The sequence below is a fragment of the Canis lupus genome, chromosome 6, assembly GCF_003254725.2.
Source record: "Canis lupus dingo isolate Sandy chromosome 6, ASM325472v2, whole genome shotgun sequence".
Classification (NCBI taxonomy): domain Eukaryota; kingdom Metazoa; phylum Chordata; class Mammalia; order Carnivora; family Canidae; genus Canis; species Canis lupus.
In genome coordinates, this window is record NC_064248.1 from 76672513 (window position 1) to 76679576 (window position 7064).

Here is a 7064-nt window from a genome sequence, read left to right on the forward strand (position 1 = left end):
CTTGCTTGAAATAATAAAAAGAATTAAAACAACAGTGTCCGAGATATTCGACATCACCCTATAAAAAGCGATGATCAGTAAACAAGGTAAGCCATCCGATTGCACCAGTTTAGTGCTATGAAAGTTTTCTGTGTTGTGATACCCAGAAAGTGAACCTAGATAGAACCTGGAAGATTCTCTGAGTTGAGGAGATGAAACTGAGAATATGAGGAGAATGAGGTGACTTAAAGTTCACAGCAAGGAGTCCTACAGAGGGGGCAATCTACGCAGAGAGAATTTTGAGGTTCTGCATCATGTCCCCCTTTAGTGCTCTGCTGAAATATTTATCAGTGATTTTCTGTAAGCAAATAACCCAAAGCCAAGAGAATCACCTGGCTGGATTAGAGGTAACAACAGTCTACTCACCCACACAGAGCCGAGAATACGACTTATCTATTCCCATTATTCAGACTAGAAAATCTCATGATTCGTGGGACATTTGATAGAACACACAGAAAAGTTTTGCCTTAGTACTTGGACAGTATTGGAAAATTGCCCTTACACTGAGCACTGCTTCAATCTCACCTAAGAAATCTTAAAAACAGAACTCAAAAGGACTTGCTTCCAAAAACACTGAGTCTCAGAACAAAGCACAGGACCATTTAAAGGAATACAAATAAATCTAGCAACCCATGAGGTAAAAGTTAAAATGCCTGGTAGCCAATAAAAAATTACTAGACTTCTTAAAAAAGCAGAAAAATATAACCCATTATTAGGAAAAAATCAGTCAATTGACACTGACACATATGTTATAATTACCAGAGACGCATATTAAAACATTCAAAAACTTAAGTTCCGATAAAAAAAGACCCAAATAGAAATTCTAGAGATGAAAACTACACAGTCTGATACGAAGATACACTAGATGGTATTAACGACAACAGCAAAAATTGATTAATCCAAAAAGAAGGCAGTAAAAGAAGGCGAAGGTGACAAAGAACAGAAGAGATGAACAGAAAACAGTAAGATGATAGGCTCTAGTTTAACCACATCAATACTCACATCCTACATAACCCAACTAAAAGACACATATTGTCAGACTGGATAAAAAAAAGCAAGACCAAACTATAATCAGCCAGCAAGAAATTCAGTTTTAAACATAAACACATAAATGGGTTTTAAAACACGGTTAAATATAATTCACCATATTAACAAACTAATAAACAATATTCATGTGATAATCGTAGTGATGACAGAAGAAGCATTTGACATAATCTAACATCCTTTCCTGATTGAAAATCCTCAATAAGTAGAAAATTTACTCAACCTGATAAAGGACATCTATGAAAAAAGCTAGAGGTGATACCATACTTTATGGTGAAAGACTCAGTATTTGCTAAGATCAGGAACCAGACAGGATGTCCTCTCTCACCACTTCTATTCAACTGTCTTGGAGGCTCTAGCCAGTGCAATAAGGCAAGAAAATAAAAATAAATAAATAAAATAAAATAAAAAGCATCCAGATTGGAAAGGAAGACATAAAACCGTCTTTATTTATAGCAACATGATCTTCTACTAGAAAATGTGATGGAATTGACTTAAAAGCTGCTAGAATAAATGAGGTTAGAAAGCAGGATACAAGATGAATTCACAAAAATTAAATTTATTTCCATATGCCGGCACCTAACAAGCAGAAATTCAAGTGTAAAAAAAACTACCATTTACAATAGTATAAAATATTTAATAACTGCTTACTAAGTCCCGGGCTTTACTGTACAATGACAAAGAGAGGCACTGTCTCAAGAAGCTCTCTAAGTAGGGACACAAACACAAAAACAGATAATACACTTTACGTATTAAAGGTAAAGCCTTTAAGTAAAGGAATAAAAATAAGTAAAGGAATAAAAATATATCTGAACATCCAGTCAATTGTTAACAACTTTCTCCAGTTAGTAAAACTATTTCCCTATTGTCTGAATGACCCATAAGCACCCTGAAATTTCATAAACTGGATTAGCACAACCAGGATTCCTAATGCTATTAGTAGAATAGCTCTTTTTTTTCTTACGTTCATGTGCCTGAAGTTAAGAGGATAAGTCATTCCTAATCCATGTTTGAGGTTCTTTTGTCTAATAAGCCAGTTCTCAGGCCCAGAGAGGGTGGAAAAAGTCCATTCTAGAAGATTTCAGCTGCCCATTCTTCTTTGCATTTGTACCAACTGGCAGAACCAGAGAACTTAAAAGTATACTAAGGCCTTAAATAGCTGGGGCACCATTAATCCACTAGACTGGCCCATAGCCTCTTTTGTGCTTTTGTGTGTGTGTGAATCAAGGGCTAGTTCATTAAAATAAGGCTACAATTGAGATTTTAAGTAAAATATTTTAAAATTCTTTAGAGAAAACAAACCCAAATTGTTAAACACTCACTTATTAGCACAATTTTAAGATTATTCTTCTGCTCAATTCACTAAGGCAGTTCTTTTTTTTTTTTTTTAAGATTTTATTTATTTATTCATGAGAGACACAGAGAGAGAGGCAGAGACACAGGCAGAGGGAGAAGCAGGCCCCATGCAGGGAGCCCGACGCGGGACTCGATCTCATGCCCTGAGCCACCCAGGCCTCCGGCACTAAGGCGGTTCTTTTAGTGACTTACACTAACTTGGTTGAGCAAACGAGTCTTATGGAGTTCTTATCTGATGCCCTGAGCACAATGATGCACAGAGTCTACCTTGTTAAGATGTCAGACGTCAAAACGCGCCCAAGCCAAAGACTACAAATGATTTGAACTATTACTCACACAGGTGTGTGCAAACAAGGAGGAGTCCCTGAGGGCGGAGCAGGACCCTCCGGCCAAAGCTCAGGGCAACATCCACTAGCCCGAAGGGAGACAGGGTGTGTGTGCTCGGGGGCTGTGGATGTCTCTGCTTCCCATGACATTATTTTTTTAAAAAAAGATTTTATTTATTTATTCATGAGAGACACACAGAGAGACAGAGAGGCAGAGACCCAGGCAGAGGGAGAAGCAGGCTCCCTGCAGGGAGCCCGATGCAGGACTCGATCCCTGGTCTCTAGGACCAGGCCCTGGGCTGAAGGCAGGCGCTAAACCGCTGAGCCCCCCGGGCTGCCCCTTCCCCATGACATTTTTAAATGATGTCCGGGCAGACAGAGTCTTGGCCGTGGGTGGGGGGACTCGGGGGGCGGGATAGGTTGCCTCGCATGTGGCTTACGAGGTGCAATCCAAGAGGGCGCAGCTATCGCTGGTCTGTTGGTTTTCCCCCGGGGGAGCAGTGGGGTGGCTGCCAGTCTCCACGGTGCCAGGTGTTGAGTGCTGTAGCCACGCGTCGGCGTGCGGGCGATTCGTTCCCTCAATCTGCGCCAACCCAGGGGCCTACAGACGAAGGGGGGCAGCCCTGCCCACCAAGGAGACAACACGCGCGATCTGTACAAAAGTGGACTTGCATAGAAGTTTCCCAAAAAGTACAAGACAGAGAGCGCTCCCCTGAGGCCCCACGGGAACCTCACGCTGTTAGGTTGGGACAGAAATTAGGCACCTGTCAGCTGAGTGGGGAGGCCCGGGCGCTCGGGCCAAGGAGCCAGGCGGTGCGAAGCCGGGGAAGCACGAGAGGCGCATGGTGGGCAGGAGCCGGGACGCCTCCAGGGGGACAGGGTGGCAGGCAGGGACACAAGGATGCAGCAGGGACCGGGGCCAGGGCACCCCGTGGCTGCGCTCAAGTGCTCGGCCTGGGCGCAGTGGGTGGTGCAGGCCCCTGGAGCGGCCCCAGGAAGGACATGGTCTAGCTCCCCCAGGAAGGAGGCCTCCGGCAGCGCCGTCGGGGAACAGCTGGGACACGCTGGGGGCGAGTGGGCTGGGAAGCTTCCCGGAGTTTGAGTCCCACCTCCACCCCCCAGGCAAGCTCCTTCAGGGACCTGACCTCAGGGCGTCAGAGGCGGCCAGGAGGCAGAGGAACGGACGCCGAAGTCCCAGGGAGGAGATGGAGACCTTACCATCTCAAACGTAATCACGAGCTCTTAAAAAAAAAAAAAAAGATTTTATTATTTATTTGACAGAAAAAGGGAGAGTGACAGGGAGACGCAGGCTCCTCGCTGAGCAGAGCACTGGACACGGGGGCTCGGTCCCAGGACGCAGAGATCATGACCCGAGCTGAAGGCAGACCTCGAGCGGCTGAGCCCCGGAGCCGCCAGGAACCTTGATATGCCCGTTTCCACCCCTCACCCCCACCCCCACCCCCACCCCCGCGAGCCCTGATCAGTAGGACCCTCGCTCAGTGGCTGAAACTCCCACTCGGTTCCCCTGTGCCCCTGAACACGAAAGCAGCCCCGATTCTTCATGCCTCCCGGGCCCCGCGACCTCGCTGTGCGACACCACGGTCCTTCCTAAAGGCAGAGGCTATTGTCACGCCCCTCGAGGGACGGCTGGGCCCCTTGACTGGTTCTGGGTAACAGAAGGCGGCGGAAGTGACAGTGTCACCTCGCCCGCTTTCACCTCTGCCGTGGGCAGGAGAATGTGCCCCGTTACCCTGCCCGACAAGCGTGGGGTGAAGCCAACCCCCCAGCTGAGACCCAGAGGGCAGCCGACAGCCAGGCACGGCCAGTGGCGGGAGCAAGCGCAGCCAATCCCAGCAAGCCCGTGTCGCCTGCCACCCCAGGCACTTGCTGTTGTGGGACAGTGAGGTCTGATGCTTGAGTTTTGGGCTACAGTAGGCAGATGATAGGCCCCATGACCCCAATTTCTTATATCCCAGGCATATCAATTGCGCAACACAAACTCCCGTACTTCTACTCCAAAGCAGACCTCGCGTGTACCCACTTTTCCCGCCTGCGTTGCCCCAACCTAGCCTGATACCCAGCCCCGCCCCGCCGAGCCACCACAGCGTCCTCTGCTTCCACCTGCACCCCTCCGGTCCGTTCTGCCAACACCAGGGCGACTGATGCAAGTCAGGTGGCCTCAGGCATCCCCTCATGTCCTCTTGTTGCCCTCAGAAGAGTCTAGTCCAAGCTCCTCACCGTGACTTCTGAGCACGGCAGGGCCTGCCTCACACCAAGATGAAAGAAAAGGACCCTGTAGGGCTTCACTTTCGAAAAACGGTTTCTTCGAAGAAATGTGGAAGCAGTTGCTCCTAAGAAACCTCTGCTTGAAGAAAGGTGCTTTGCTGTTTCGTTTCACGGAATACCATTTTGGCAAATGTACCAAAATATATCAGAATGGAACGGTTTCAAAGGACTATCACTCAGCCATCAAAAAACGGAATCTTGTCATTTGCGATGACTCTCGGGCAGAACCAAACTGTATTATGGTAAGTGAGAGAGGCCCTGGGGGACTCCGCGGTGGAGCGTCTGCCTTTGGCCCAGGGTGTGACCCCGGGGTCCCGGGATCGAGTCCCGCGTCGGGCTCCCTGCATGGAGCCTGCTTCTCCCTGTGCCTGTGTCTCTGCCTCTCTCTCTGTGTCTCAGGAATAAATGAATAACACCTCTAAAAATAATAATTCAGTCAGAAAAAGACAAATACCACGTGATCTCACTCATATGTGGACTTTAAGAAAGAAAACAGATGAATATATGGGAAGGAGGAGGAAGGAGAGAGGAAAAGAAACCATAAGAGACTCTTAACAATAGAGAACAAATTGAGGGTTGATGAAGGGGCAGGGGGCGGGGCTAGATGGATCCTAGGCATGAGGGGGACACTTGTTGAGACGAGCGCTGGGTGCTGTACGTGAGTCATGAGTCACTGAATTCTACTCCAGAAGCCAGGGTTGTGCTGTGTGTTAAGCAAAATCTAAATTCTAAAAAAACGAAAGTTCGTTTGGCAGACACATGAATTGAACGTGAGGATCCGATTTTTCCGGCCAATAAAAAATTGAGGTAGAGAATAAGAGGAAAGGATGAAAGAAAACGTGGCACCAGGTAGGCGATGGAGCGTGTAACAGCGGGTGACCGGAGGATACTGACTTGAGGAAGCGGTCGGCGGTTGGGGCTCGGGAGGTCAGGGGGTCAAGACCACGCTTTGGGGAGGATCCTGCGCGGCTGTTCTCTGACTTCACACCGAGGGGAACACGGAGAAGTAGGCAGGCCCTGAGGTCGGGGTTGCTGGCTGCGAGGCTGGACGTGAAATCAAACTCCCTAGGAACGAGCGCTGGGAAGGTCGCTGAATATCTGCACAGAGAATACTTGGGGCTGAAAACAGGCTTTTGCATATTTTCCTTGTTTTATACCTTGGAGAGCTCGCGGCTCCCTGCGGTGCAGCGCACAGTAATTAGCTTTCATTCTGACTTCAGTCACGTTCGCCAACTTGACGACTCGCACGCCCCATGAGCCTGTAAGTCTGCCAGGAAAGGGTTGCTAGGAGTTGTATTTTTATTATTTTTAATTTTTTTAAGATTTTATTTATTTATTCATGAGAGACACAGAGAGAGAGAAGCAGAGACCCAGGCAGAGGGAGAAGCAGGCTCCATGCAGGAGCCCGACGCGGGACTCGACCCGGGTCTCCAGGATCGCACCTGGGCTGAAGGCGGCCCTCAACCGCCGAGCCCCCCGGGCCGCCCAGGAGTTGTATTTTTGAAAGGCCCCTCAGAGCGCTGGCTTCCAGGATGGAGAGAGGCTGAAGACTAAAAGCTGCCACCGATGCAGAATTAAATGCCGCGGTCACCAAAATGAATTCCTGCTATTGAGCACCGTGGCCCGGGCCCCGCAGTACCTGAGAGGGGCGTCGGTACCGTCGAGGGCACTGGTCAGGCGGGTGCCGTGGCTCCGTCCACAACCCAAGCGGCCGTCCTTTCTCTGCCTTCTTTGCCTCGAGGCGCTGACCAATCACAAAGTGTGGTCGGTCCTTTCCAGAAATTCCTCTCGGATCCGAGCACTCCACGCCAACCCCGGTGCATCCCCGCGTCGGTTACCTCCACTCGTCGGGTCTCTGGGTCGCTCCCATCTCCGGTTGCAGCGGGTTGCACCGTGTGCCCCAAGCGGCCCTAACTAAACGCCCGGCCGGTGGGATCGCTCCCCCGCAGGACACCTTCCCGCGGCTCCCTCCGTTCTCACGCTCGGGCCTCGGCGCCCCCACAAGGTTTACAG